Source organism: Macrobrachium nipponense, chromosome 19, assembly GCF_015104395.2.
Source record: "Macrobrachium nipponense isolate FS-2020 chromosome 19, ASM1510439v2, whole genome shotgun sequence".
NCBI lineage: Eukaryota > Metazoa > Arthropoda > Malacostraca > Decapoda > Palaemonidae > Macrobrachium > Macrobrachium nipponense.
The window spans coordinates 2753850-2768664 of NC_061088.1; the positions used below are offsets into that span (position 1 = coordinate 2753850).

Here is a 14815-nt window from a genome sequence, read left to right on the forward strand (position 1 = left end):
AAAGTACTTATAAAGCGTCCTGACAGACCTGAGATGGGTATCAGTCGCGATTGTTGTTGGAGAGAGACGGAGCTAAAGACCTGTACTCTCCTTTCGAAGTAAGTATTTTCTCCAAAGTTAGAAATTAAGACCAAATTTAAAGCAATAAGCAGAGGGTAGTGAAAAGGGTGTCCAAAGCAGTGCAAATCTCACCAAAACGCGTTATAAGTACTTTTTCGGATAGTGGCATGCTATGATTGTCGGTAAGTTGATACAGGCCATGCGGTTGTTTACCCTATTTCGCCGTGTTTAGTACTGGCCCCTGGGGGTTTTATTACAGTCGTCTGAATAAATATTATTTAAATTCTTGTTCAGTAGGTAAAATGGCATAGAAAAAACGCAACTGCCATAGTCTAGGCCGCCGCGGATAAGTACCCTAGATCTACCAGTATTTTTTCTAATATCAAGCATCCTTTGGATTTATTTCAACTCTTTTATCATTTGGTTTTAGGCATAATCTAGGCCTAGTTTTACCTAAGGCATCATTCACAGGAAAACCAATACCTAGATGAATGAAAGAGCCTAGGGTAAATGACCGAGTGGCGACTTAGCTTCCACCTCTAACGGAACGCTGCCACCTTCCTTGAAAAGCAATTTAATTCTCTGCCATGAGCATCAGTCAAGAGTTATGACCGATCCAGGCAGCTTACTGTGACCTCTGTGCTTCTCTTGAAGTAAGTGTTTTCTCCTAAATTACAAAATAATGGCAGAATTCAAGCGCTTTTTCTGGAAGCGGCTGCGTTCCAAGAGAGGTGGCCATTATGTCACCACTCAGTTATTTACCCTATTTGAGTTGTCGATTACATTAGCCTGATTAATCACAGTAAGCACTCAGAAACCTTATTTCAAACTTGTACCCATCCTTAATAGAAAGATATACTAATGTATAAATTAATCTAATCATTGTTTGGAATCCGAGGCTCGACTAGACGTCCTTTTGCAATGAGCTGGGGAATGCATTCTTACAACCCATTGGCCTGGCATATATTTTTGAAAGAATCCTCTTAAGTACTGACTAACTATCCACTCACAATTTGAGAGGACTTATTAATCTCTAAACAATTATTTCCATGGTTATGAATGTATGTATGTAAATGGCTGTGGATATTTCGCTGCGTCACGGTAGTCTATATGAAGTGGATGTTTTGTCGTGTCATGGCAGGCTATGTATTTGACTTTATATTTAATTGGTGAAACAACAACAAATTTAAATCTTTAAGTAAACCTATTTAATTGGTGAAACAACAACAAAATTAAATCTGTAAGCAAAGCTTTCGAAAGATTGAAGTTTCATCAACAAAATGAAATATAGGAAACTGCCTTACAAACTATAATAAGCATGTAAAGTCTTCATGAAATAAACTGTTCAAGGCAGTTTTCAATCTAACATGGCATATATATGTAATTTTCATACATTCAACTTCCCTGTCAGATATATACTTAGCTATAGACTCCGTCGTCCCTGACAGAAATTCAAATTTCGCGGCACTCGCTACAGGTAGGTCAGGTGATCTACCGCCCTGCCCTGGGTGGCAGGACTAGGAACCATTCCCGTTTTCTATCAGATTTTCTCTGTCGCCGGTGGTGTCAACATTGTTGTTACTACCTCCTGACTGGAATTCTTTTTTCAACGCTTTTGATTTTCTTTCAACAGATTTTTGGTGACGTACTTGGATCGTTGTTTGGCATTCGCTATCGTGGAATTGTTTTTGGACTTGGCTTTGGATTTTTCTTTAAAATGTCTGACTCAAGTGTTGGATTGAGAGTGTGTGAATGAAAGCTGCAAGGTGAGGATGCCGAAGGCTTCGGTAGATCCTCACACTGTATGCCGACGTTGTAGAGTGGTTGAGCGTTCTTTGGCTAACACATGTAATGAGTGTGAAAGGTTGAGTGCTGAAGAATGGAAGACTCTAACTTCTTACTTGAAGAAGTTAGAGAGAGATAGAGAGAGGAAAGCGGCTTCTAAAAGCCTAAGTAGATCTAGATCTAACGAACCCTTATCTAGTTCTGTAGCTGCTTCTGCTCATTATTATTCTCCATCTATCAGGCTGATCACAGGTTGCTAATCCTACAGATTCAGCTTCTGAAATTGCAGACCTCAAGGCGGTTCCCTTCAAAGAATGCAAGAGAAAATGGCAGCTTTAGAAGGTAAGCAAAGTGAAGGTGATATTTCCAGTGATGTAAGTGTCCCCAGTCTGGTCGGCTCTGCGACGCTCCCAGGCCTAGACCTCTTCCAAGCTCCCTGGCCCAGAGGAGAAGGAAAGTCGAAAGCCGTACGGAGGTTGTGGAGAATCCCCACCGATCAGGCGTCCCTTCGGCAGAATCTGTAACGTCTCAGACTGCCAGGGACTGCTACAGAAAAAGCGTCCTACATGAGTGCTTTTCTTCATCGGATCTCCCTCACCGAAACGCGGGTGGAAGGATACGAATCTTTCCCGACCTTTAAAGAGGAACTGGAAAGAGCCTGCTTTGGACTCTAGCCCCGATCGCTTTTTTCTGAAGAATAAGCGCCTTCGGGTCATCAAGAGAGCTAGACAGGAGTCAACTCCCTTTGCTGCAAGGGAGCCTCAAGCGCCTTCCAGATCTCTCTCTCCTGCTTTTGAAGAAGAAAGGGAGTCTTCAACCAAGAAAATATTGTTAAATCTACAAGAGCAGCTAGCTTCTTTAGTGGGAGTCCTTTCCAAGGAGCCTCCTCGTAGAAAGGACGATAAGCTGCTGTCAAAAGATCAAGACACGATCTCCTGCCAGGTGCAACGAGCTTTCCAGGGAAGTTGTTGCACAGGCGGCCATCCCTGGGGGGAACGAAGCACTGGACAGGCGAGAGGTAGAAGAGGAAGAAGTGTCTGCCAGGCGCGTGGCGCCAGACAACACCTGAGAGTGAGGATGATTACAACAGGGAAGTTCTCACAGGAAGGGATGAGCCAGCCAGGCGCTTTGATTATAACCTAGATCGTTCCAGGCGCCAAACGCCAACCAGGCGCCAGGCGCCAACTAGGAACGAAGCACCAAACAAGTGCGAAGCACCAGCCAGGCGCGAGGCGCCTGCCAAGCTCGAAGAGCCTGATAGGCGCTAGGCGCCAACCAGGCGCCAATTAGTCAAGATTCGCCAATTGGTAGACGTAGGGAGACAATATCTCTTATTAGTCCCTCACCTGTAAGAAGTTCTTCACCTATGGAAAGAAGAAAGTCGAAGGAAAAGACATGTGAAAGAAGGGAGCATTCTCCTTCTGACCCTCTCGAACTAGAGGAAGTGTCAGAAGATGAGGTTATTAATAAAGAAGGACTTTTGAACTATAAAGTTCTTACTGCTCTCCTTCTGGAAGAATATGGAGATTCTTTGACTCCAGCTGCTCCTCCTTCTCCGCGCGCTTTATTTTCGAGCGCTAAATCTTTGAAGTCTTCGTCCTTCCTTAAGATGAGACCGGGGCCCTTCAGTCTCTAGATTCTTGGATTAGATCAATGAAGGAACTGGGGAGGACGGTTTTTTTTGTATGCCTCCGGCCAAACTGACGGGCAGAAGAGGCATATGGTATGAGACTGGAGAAAACATAGGATGTCTCTGCCTTCTTCAGCTGAATCGGACTTCTTGAGTCTCGTAGACTCCGCAAGAAGGTACGATTTAAACTTGGCCCGACGACATGGGGCCTTTTCTGAAATGGATCACCTCCTCAAGGGGCTTTTCCATGTCTTGGAAGTTTTCAATTTCCTGGATTGGTCCCTTGGGGTTTTGGCCAAAAAGACCCGTGAAGCAGAAGGCCTAAACCCAGAAGCTTTACATAGCATCCTAACGTGCATTGACAAAGCGGTTCAGGATGGTTCGGCAGAGGTGTCCTCCCTCTTTGGTGCGGGGATGTTAAAGAAGAGAGCGGTTTATAGTGCTTTCCTGACTAAGGCTGTCTCTCCCTCGCAGAGAGCTGCCTTGCTTTTCGCTCCGCTATCAGAGCATTTGTTCCCTTCTCAGTTAGTGAAGGACATTTCACATTCGCTAACTGAGAAGGCGACTCAGGATCTCCTCAGGCAATCATCGAGGAAGAATAGACCTGTGGCCAATGAAGATAAGAAAGGGGCTCGTCCATCGCAGCAGCCCTTTCGAGGAGGCCCTCCTTCTAGAACAATCTCCAAAAGGAAGACTACAGAAAAAAGAGGAAAAGCTTCCTTCCTACCCTTCAAAAAGGGTAAATGAGAAAAAGATCCTCCAAACACCAGTAGGTGCCAGGCTACAAGAATTTGCGGAAGCCTGGGCAAGGATAGGAGCCAGCTCATGGTCCATGTCAGTCATCAAGAAGGGATATTACATCCTCTTCAAGGACAGCCCTCCCCTGACATCACACCGACCGAGGGAACTGTCCGCCAGATACAAGGACCCTGTACTGATGGATACTCTTCGTCAAATGGTGGAACAGATGTGGGACAAAAGGGCAATCGAACTAGTACTGGACCACAACTCCCCGGGGTTTTACAATCCCTTTTGTTCATGAAACTTACTTGGCAGATATATATATACAGTAAGTCCTCGGGTTACGCTGGTCTCGGACTTACGATGTTTCGTGGTTACGAACGCGCCCCCATAAAAATATAAAAAATAATATTTTGCGTCGTTCCGTCTTGCGCGGTTTAGCGTCGTAAGCAACGTAAAAAAACAAACGCGAACTAGTTCCAGGCGCACGGCGGTAAGAAATATACGCTTTGTGGGGGAGAGGACGGCGTCGCTTCGCTACGCTCAGTCCTCGTCCATACGCCATTTTTGGTTGTTACACTGCCTCTCTCTCCCTCGTGTTGTATCGTTTTTGTAACTTTTTGCTCTTTGTTATGGCTCCCAAGCGCAAGGCGGACTCTTCTGATGGTGTGCATCGAAGAAAAGAAAGGCCATCACCATGGAAATTAAAGTGGACATTATAAAGCGATCCGAGAAGGGAGAAACGCCAACAAACATTGGCCGCTCCCGCTTGGCCTAGCGTTCTACCGTTGCTACCATTATCAAAGATAAAGAGCCGCATCGTTGAACATGTGAAAGGATCTGCTCCTATGAAAGCGACAGTGATAACTAGCAGCGTAGTGGTCTAATAATTGAAATGGAAAGGTTATTGGTGCTTTGGTTGGAAGACCAAAATCAACGGCGTATCCCAGTCAGCCTTATGGTGATTCAGGAGAAGGCGAAAAGATTGTTTGAAGCGTTGAAAAAAGAAAAGGGGGAGGGAAGTGAAAGTGAAGAGTTTGTGGCTAGTAGGGTGGTTTTATGCGATTTAAGGCTCGGGCCAATTACCATAACCTTAAATTGCAAGGTGAAGCTGCAGTGGGGATGAGAAAGCAGCGAGTGAATTTCCTAAAGCGTTGTCTGAGATAATTAAGGAGGGGGGTTATTCTGCTCAGCAAGTGTTTAACGTAGACGAGACAGGTTTGTTTTGGAAGCGTATGCCTAACCGCACTTACATCGCCAAAGGAGGAGAGTCAGCAGAACCCGGTCATAAAGCCATCAAAGGAGAGGCTAACTTTACTTCTTTTGGGGTAATGCTGCTGGCGACTTCAAACTGAAGCCCTTTTTGTTGGTGTATCAGGCTGAAAATCCAAGGCACTCAAGGGCATTTGGAAGGGTCAACTACCAGTAATTTGGAAGTCCAACAAGAAGGCATGGTGACACTTGGCAGTGTTTGAGGACTGGTTTCGTAAACCATTTTGTTCCAAGTGTGGAGCGGTATTGCGCCTCCAAGGGTATCCCCTTTAAGGTGTTGCTAGTGCTGGACAATGCCCCTGGACACCCTGCCCAGCTGGGAGACTTCAACCCTAATGTCAGGTGGTTTACCTTCCACCTAATACCACGGCCCTTTTACAGCCTATGGACCAAGGAGTGATTGCTTCGTTCAAGGCCTACTACCTACGAAGGGACAATTGCTATGGCTTTACAGGCAACTGAAACAAGAAGGACTTGACTCTGAAGGACTTTTGGAAATCCTATAACAAAATCCTTTGATTGCTGTAAAGAACATTGCTAATTCCTGGGAGGAGGTTAAGCAAACAAACATGAATGGTGTCTGGAAGAAAATTTGTCCTCAATTTGTGAATGATTTCCATGGGTTTGAGGACACAGTTCAGCTAGTTGTCAAGAACGTTGTTGCCCTGAGTAAGGAAATCAATTTGGAGATGGAGGTTGATGATGTTACAGAGCTGCTGGAGTCTCATGGCGAGGAGTTATCTGCTGAGGACCTGATACAACTGGAGAAGCAGATAATAGAGGAAGAAGAAAGAAGAGCACCCACCCCAGAGCCAATAAGGCTTTCACAAGGCAGGACTTGATAAGAGGTTTTGCAGAGTTGCAGCAAGCGTTGTCAACTTTTGAGGCTCAGGATCCCAACTTGGACAGGTTCACTAGGGTTTCCAGAGGCGTCATGGATTTGATGCAGTGTTACAAGGAGATCTTGGATGAAAAGAGGTCGCTCTCTGTTCAGACTAACCTGGAGCAGTATTTAAGAAGGTAGAGAGGCCTGCAGAAGATCCTGTACCCTCTACCTCAGCTGCCTCTGCTAATCCGCACCTTCTGAATGTTCTGCTAACCCAGACTCACCTGCCCCAGTATCTCCAGCAACCTTCTGTAGGTTCTGCCTCACCTAAAGACTCACCTGCCCCAACATCTTCACTAGTATGTTCTGCCTCACCTCAAGAATCACCTGCCTCAGCATCTCCAGTACTAGTATGTTCTGCCTCACCTCAAGAATCATCTGCCTCAGCATCTCCAGCAACTTCTGGAGGTTCTTTTCTCTTCACTAACCTCCCCCAGTCTCTCCAGCACCGCAGCTTCCTCTCCAGTGTGCAAGCCAATCAAACTAATAAAGGTAAGGAATTGTTCTCTCGTTGTTATTGATAGGTATTTACATTAAATCATGTGGTATTTTTCAATGTTCCGACTTACGCTGAAATTCGTGTTACGATGCATCGTAAGAACGGATCAACGTCGTAACTCGAGGACCCCCTGTAGCTGTATTCTCCGAAGTCCGACAGAATTTCAAAACTCCCGGCACACGCAGTGGGCGGCCAGGTGGTTAGTACCCATTCCCGCCGCTGGGGAGGCGGAATATCAGGAACCATTCCCATTTTCTATTCATATTTTTTTCTGTCGCCGGTCGGTAACACCTGTTTTACAGACCTCCGCCCAGGATTTTTTGGTTTAACAAACTCGTTATAAGTATCTGGATTGACTTTTGGTTTTGATCTGGATTGTTGGATTGGCATACGCGATAGTTGACTGTTTTTGGATTTTGGATTGGCTTTTTGTATGAACGTGATGTCGGATCAAGTTCAGTTGAGCTTCAGAGTGTGTGTGAGAAGTGATTGCAAGGTGAGGCTACCGAAAGCATCGGTAGACCCCCACACAGTATGTATGGGGTGTAGGGGGCATGTTTGTTTGCTAGTTGATCGTTGCATTGAATGCAAAAGTTTGACTGAGGATGAATGGAAGGTGTATGAATCCTATCGGCGTAAGCTAGAACCGCGGATTAGGGATCAGGAGGTCTTCCTCTAAAAGCGGTTCTACGAAAGGTAAGGGAAGTAAACATTTCGCCTATATTAACACCAGTAGAATTTGCTTCACCTAATCCTGTGTTGTTGCCTGAGGGCCCTAGTTCTGTGTCTGGAGAAGGTAATGCCCTTTCTCTGATTCTAGAGTCATTGCGCACTCTAGAGTCCAAAGTGTTGGCCCTTGAAAAACGGCTCGACTAAAGTGTGTGATCGTGCCCCTAGTGTTGTGGAGGGGGTGGGGGCGTCAGATCGGCCCCATAATGCCTCTAGGTCTAGACCTCTGTCGGACTCCCAGACCTCAGGGAGTGGGGCATGTCGAAAGCCGCAAGAGGGTTACGGGGCTCCCCACCGATCTGGCGTCCCTTCGGCAGGACCTGTTGCTACTTCCAGGCTGCCAAGGAGCGTGCTCAGGCTCGCATCCTAAAGGACTGTTTTTCGTCCTCCGAGGCGCCCTCCCGCCTAGGGGTGGAGCTCTCGGAGTGACTCACGTCCGTTGAAAAGGACTTTTCCTAGGGAGGACGCTTTACGTCCCCTCTCTCCGCTCTCGTTGCGGTCGTCGCCTGCGTCGTATGACGCGTTTCCTCCACAGAAGAGAGGTAGGACGTCGTCCGAGGACGACGCTGAGAAGCGCTTCTCCTCGCAGCCTCGGAGAGGCAGGTTGCTGTTCCTGTGAAGGAAGGAGGCGTCCCCCCGCCCCTCGTCTTCTCGCAGGCGCAGCCCTTCACCTCCTCTCGGTTCTTCACCTACGAAGAGTATTCTTGCGTCGCTTCAGACCATTGTCGACCTTAATGGCTCGGAAGACTCGCCCAGCAGCAGTTGAGCCTAAGCGAAGGAAGGACGCTAGACTGCCTGTCAAGAGGACGAGGCAGTCTCCTTCTCTGTCTCCTCGTTCGTCGCTGTCTCCGCCCTCGCGTCAGGACGCCTTTGAGGACGCGTTTGAAGACGCTCGGCAGGACCGCTTAGGAAGACGCTCGTCGGGTGGCTTTGTTTGACGCTTTGCCTGTGGAGAAGCTTTTGAGAGCGCTCAGAGGCGCACGTTTGAAAGCGAAAACTGGACGCTTGAGCGTCAAGCGTAAGGACGCTCCTCGAGAGAGACTTAGAGTTTCCTCTCTTGACGCGCAGCGAGGTCAGGAAGCTCTTCGTGGTTCGAGCTCTAAAGATCGACAGAAGGTCGGTCGCTTTGAAGAGGCGGATGGTTAGTCTTCCTCGGAAGCCTTTGTTGAAGGCTAGACCCGCTGGGCGCACGCCCTCAGAGGTTCTATCTCCTTTGCCCTCTTCGGAGGAGGAACATAGTAGTCCGGCTGACTCAGTGGAGGAAGAACAGCCGTCAGTTCGTCGGTTTTCCGACTACAAGGTGCTGGTACGACTTTTACGTTCCTTGTTTGGGGAGAAGTTCCAGCCTGCAGCTCCTAAGTCTCCGCCCTCTCAGTTTTCCTCTTCGAAGTCGGGCAAGGTTTCGGAAGGTGGTGGAGATGAAGACTTCCTTATCCACTAAGAGAGCATTCAAGAAATTGCAGGACTGGATGGAACGTCGGAAGGATCAGGGCAAGTCGACTTTCGCCCTTCCTCCTTCAAGGCTGAGTGGGAGAGGCGGCATTTGGTATGAGACCAAATCGGAAGTAGGAATTAAGGATCCCGTCCTCTTCCCAAGGGACTTTGCTAGTCTGGTAGACGCCCAGAAGAGATCCCTTTTGTCGTCCGCGAAGATTTCTTGGACACCAACGGAGATAGACCATCACATGAAAGGTCTGTTTAAAGACTCTGGAAGTCTTTAACTTCCTAGACTGGGTGCCTAGGAAGCCCTGGATCTTCAATCTAGGAGTCCTGATTCTTTGAGTCTGGGGGAGCTGTCCAATGTGTTGGCATGCATGGACAAGGACCGTCAGGGATGGTTCGGAAGAGTTAGTGTCTCATTTCGGCACTGCTTTCCTCAAGAAGAGCTGCTATTATGCAATTTCACAGCGAAGTCTGTTTCTGCATCGCAGAAAGCAGAGCTTCTCTTTGCACCTCTTTCGAGCCATCTCTTCCCCCAGGCTATGGTAAGGGACCTGGCAGTGAGCCTACAAGAGAAGGCTACCCAGGATCTCTTGGCCCAGTCTTCTAGACGTCCTGCAGTCCCTATCACGTCGTCGTCGGGACGACTCCTAGGAAGGTTAAACCCTTTCGGAGCGCTCCTCCCTCGAGAGCTGCTCCTCGAGGGAGAGGACTTGCAAGAGGAAGAGGTTCCTTCAAACCTAAAACCTCTAAATGAAAAGAAAGTCCTTCAGATGCCTGTCGGAGCCAGGCTAAAGTTCTTTGCGGGGGTCGTGGAGAGAGAGAGAGATACAGATGCGTGGTCCCTCAAGATAGTAGAACAGGGGTACACGATCCCCTTTTTGTAGACCCTCCTCCTCTTTCAACGACTCCCAGAGATCTTTCCCCGTCGTATCAAGGGGAGAAACAGGAGGTTTCTTTTAGATCTTTTGGAACAAATGATCTCGAAAAGAGCGGTGGAGCAGGTCCTAGACCTGGGGTCACCAGGATACTACAACAGACTTTTCCTGGTACCAAAACAGTCGTCGGGGTGGCGTCCAGTCTTGGACGTAAGCAGCTTGAATCTTTTCGTAGAAAAGAAAAAATTCAAGATGGAAACACCTCAGTCGGTTCTAGGAGCCTTAAGAACGGGACCGACTGGATGGTGTCCTTGGACCTACAGGACGCATACTTTCACGTGCCTATCCACCCTCTTTCAAGGAAGTTTCTGAGGTTTATGCTAAGGGACAAAGTTTGGCAATTCCGAGCCCTTTGTTTCGGTTTTAAGCACGGCTCCGATGGTATTTACCATGCTCATGAAGAACGTAGCGAGATGGTTACATTCTGCGGAATAAGAGTGTCCCTGTATCTCGACGATTGGCTTATCAGAGCATCGTCAGAAGAAAGGTGTCTGAAGGACCTTCACTTCACGTTGGCCTTGGCGAAGTCCCTGGGGACTCTAGTCACCTCGAAAAGTCGCATCTGACCCCAACACAGTCCATCGTGTATCTGGGGATTCAGATGGATTCAGTGGCTTTTCGAGCGTTTCCGTCCCAGGAACGACAGCTGCAAGGCTTAGAGAAAGTCTCGGCATTCCTGGGGAAGGAAGCTTGCTCGGCGAGGGAATGGATGAGTCTGCTGGGAACCATTTCCTCGCTGGAAAAGTTTGTTTCCCTGGGAAGACTACCCATCAGACCTCTCCAGTTTTTCTTAGCAGACGAATGGAGAGAGTCAGAGAGGATCTGGATGCGACCCTTTTCATCACCGAATCGGTGAAGAACCATCTAAGATGGTGGTTAGATCCTCGGAAGTTTCGAGAGGGGTTGTCCCTAAAGCTTCTGAGCCCGCCCAGACCTAGTGTTGTTTTCCCTTTCGACGCTTCGGTGTCGGGATGGGGAGCAACACTGGGAGGGGAGGAAGTGTCAGGCACCTGGAAGGGGGAACAGGTGTCCTGGCACATCAATGTAAAGGAACTAGCGGCGGTTTTCTGGCGCTACAGTTCTTCCAACAAAAGGTTGCAGAGAAAGTAGTCAAGTCAAGTCAACGGACAACACACAGCCCTGGCCGTACCTAAAGAAGCAGGGAGGTACACACTCCCGTCCTCCGTTTTTATTTAGCGAGGGAGATTGTTGCTGTGGGAGAGCGAGACGGATAAGGATCCTGACGAGATTTATCGCGGGAGTCCAGAACGTCGAGGCAGACCTTCTCAGCCGACAAGATCATATCTGCCGACGGAATGGACGTTGCACCAGGACGTCTGTCGAGAGCTCTGGAGACTGTGGGGGTGTCCGTTAGTCGACCTCTTTGCGACGTCGAGAACAAAGAGGTTGCCTCTTTATTGCTCTCCTGTGCTGGATCCGGGAGCAGTCGCGATAGACGCACTGCTCCTGGACTGGACGAACCTGGACTTATATGCCTTCCCGCCATTCAGGATCATGGGGGAAGTAGTAAGGAAGTTCACGGCATCGGAGGGACGAGGTTGACCCTGAGCGCCCCGATGTGGCCCCGCGAAAGAATGGTTCACAGAGGTAATGTCATTCATCATAGACTTTCCGAGGACATTGCCCTGGAGGAAAGATCTACTCAGACAGCCCCACTTCGCAAGATTATCACCGAAACCTCTCCGCTCTGGGTCTGACTGCGTTCAGACTATCGAAAAGCTGGCCGAGCGAGAGGTTTTTCTAAAGCAGCTGCAAAGGCGATCGCCAATGCTAGGAGACCGTCCTCGAGAGCTGTTTACCAGTCGAAGTGGGCTTCCTTCAGGGCATGGTGTAGAAAGGAGGGAATTTCCTCTTCCTCTACCTCTGTGAGCCAGATAGCGATTTCCTGCTATTTTTAGAAATGTGCAGAAACTGGCGGTCCCGACCATCAGGGATATAAGAGCATGCTGTCCGGCAGTCTTCCGACACAGAGGACTAGACCTGTCTGATAACAGGGATCTTCACGATCTCCTGAGATCATTTGAGACATCCAAGATACCTCAGGCGAGGCCTCCTTCTTGGAACCTGGACTTAGTCCTTAGACTGTTAATGTCGAGTCCTTTCGAACCTTTACATGAAGCGTCTCTTAGGAACTTGACTAAGAAGGCTCTTTTCCTAACTGCTCTGGCGACGGCGAAGAGAGTTAGCGAAATTCAGGCCATTTGTAAGAGAGTGGGCTTCAAGGGGACAATGCTGTCTGCTCTTTGAGTCCCACTTTCTTAGCAAAGAATGAAAACCCGTCGAAACCCTTGGCCAAGGAGCTTTGAAATCAAGGGTATGACAAGCCTTGTGGGCCAAGAACCTGAGAGAGTCCTGTGCCCTGTCAGGGCTCTAAAGTTTATGTCCACAAGACTAAAGAAAGTACGAGGTCCCTCAGATAATCTCTGGTGTTCGGTTAAACGACCCGATATACCGTTATCCAAGAACGCTTTGGCGTTCTTTCTGAGGGACGTCATTAAAGAGGCTCATTTCGTCTTACACACAGATCGATTTGAGCCTCTTGCGAGTGAAAGACCTCACGAGGTCAGAGCTGTTGCAACCCTCGCTTGCCTTCCAAAGGAACATGTCGATCAAGGACATCCTTGACGCCACCTTTTTGGAGGAGCAATTCAGTATTCGCCTCACACTACTTGAGAGATGTGAGAACGATATACGAGGACTGTTGTTCTCTTGGGCCATACGTTTCTGCAGACACAGTCTTGGTGGGCTGAAGGTAGCTCTCTCCCTATCCCTTAGTTAGGTTTAGGTTAGGTTTTAGTTGATGTGTTTTTTGGTGTGGTGAGGCTTTGGTGAAGACCTCCCATCTTTTAGCTTAGTGTTCAGGGGGTCTTTGTTAGTTGGTCAGGTGGTGGTCAGTTGCTTCGTTGCCCTCATTTGTATGGCTCTATGCTCTTGTCACATTGAGGTCACGTCCCCGTTGACAGAGCATTCAGAGTCGCACCAGCACTACAGGTCTCCACCTGGCTGGCAACTCTGATTAAGCACAAGCAGGCTGTAGTGACAGTAATCACAGAGTCTACTTGCTAAAACAGGTGAGGAACCAAGGTGTATATCATCTACTTAATTTAAGTTCCTACAAATCCTATTCCTGTCTCTTCCCACCATCCGAAGGTGGGATTCAGCTATATATATATCTGCCAAGTAAGTTCATGAACAAAATGTTATTGTTATAATACAATTAAGTTTGTTCATACTTACCTGCAGATATATATAATTAAGTGCCCACCCACCTCCCCTCAGGAGACAGTGGCACTGATAAAAATATGAATAGAAAATGGGAATGGTTCCTGATATCCGCCTCCAGCGGCGGGAATGGGTACTACCACCTGGCCGCCCACTGCGTGTGCCGCGAGTTTTGAAATTCTGTCGGACTTCGGAGAATACAGCTATATATATATCTGCCAGGTAAGTATGAACAAACTTAATTGTATTATAACAATAACTTTTTCTAGTCGCGAAGGCTTCTGGGGGATGGAGACCAGTACTAGATGTAAGTGCACTGAACAGATTTGTAGAGAAACAGAAGTTCAGTATGGAAACGTCTGCTTCAGTCCTTGCAGCCCTTCGTCAAGGAGACTGGATGGTGTCTCTTGATCTTCAAGATGCCTATTTCCACGTCCGATTCATTTTGTCGAGGAAGTACCTTCGTTTCATGATGGAGGAAGGATCTTTCAGTTCAGGGCCCTGTGTTTCGGCCTGTCCACAGCTCCTCAAGTCTTCACAAGTCTAATGAAGAATGTGGCAAGATATCTACACCTGAAGGGAATAAACATCTCCCTCTACCTAGACGACTGGCTCATCAGGGCCAGATCGCAGAGACAGTGTTTGGAGGACCTTTCAACGACTCTAGACCTGACAAGGTCTTTAGGATTAATCGTGAACCTCGAGAAATCTCAGATGATCCCCAGCCAGAACAGGTTTATCTGGGGATTTCGGATGGATTCTCGGGGTTTTCGAGTGTTTCCTTCTCAAGAGAGAATATTGAAAGGTTTGCGCAACAGTCTCCAGCTTATTAGGGAAGGAGCGCAGTTCAGCGAGGGAATGGTTGAGCCTTCTGGGGACCCTTTCCTCGCTGGAACAGTTCTTTCCTCTAGGAAGACTTCACCTCCGTCCACTACAGTTCTTCCTGAAAAGGGTTTGGAACTGGAAGACAGGACAGCTCACTGATACATTTCCGATTCCTCTAGAGGTGAAAAATCACTTAAGGTGGTGGTTATCCCCTCTAGAGGAAAACAGAGGTGTGTCCCTGGAAGTTCGGAACCGAAACCTAATATTAAAGTGGGCGCTGAAAGTCTTTGCACCCCTGAAGACTTTCAGCGTTTTAAAGAATCCTCCTATCAGTCACGGAAAATGCTGGGAGGAAAAAATGGACTAATTGGCACCTTTTATTGTTTCCACTGTGTCCATTGATTAACGGAAACCAATATTAACTGATCAGTAGCTTCATTAGCCGTGGTGTAAGTCGATTTGTTTTGCTGGCACTCTGTCAGGATTTTTTTGTTTGTCTCGTGGTGTTGCCCTTGTTGTTTTCCATTCCCTGTGCCTTTATGCGTAATGGTGGGTCCTTATACTCTAGGGATGATCTATTAGGGTCATTCAGTGTTTGAATTAGGGTTAAATACCGCTGAAATTGTGCGGCAGACGGATTTGAAGCGTCGAACAGTTCAAAGAAACTTTGTTGCGAGGTACAAGGCGTCAGGGAAGAAAGAGGTTACCCTTTCCTGCCAAGAAGTCTGGGAGGCCCCCGTTGCTGTCTGAACGATCTATTTCACTAC

At 47.9% G+C, this 14815-nt stretch overlaps 1 protein-coding gene across 2 annotated transcripts in view; it reads left to right on the top strand.

Moving 5' to 3' along the window:
• The window catches only part of LOC135213598 (F-box/LRR-repeat protein 5-like), a 29520-nt gene that overhangs the window by 1101 nt on the left and 13604 nt on the right, over positions 1–14815 (top strand). The window lies entirely within an intron of this gene.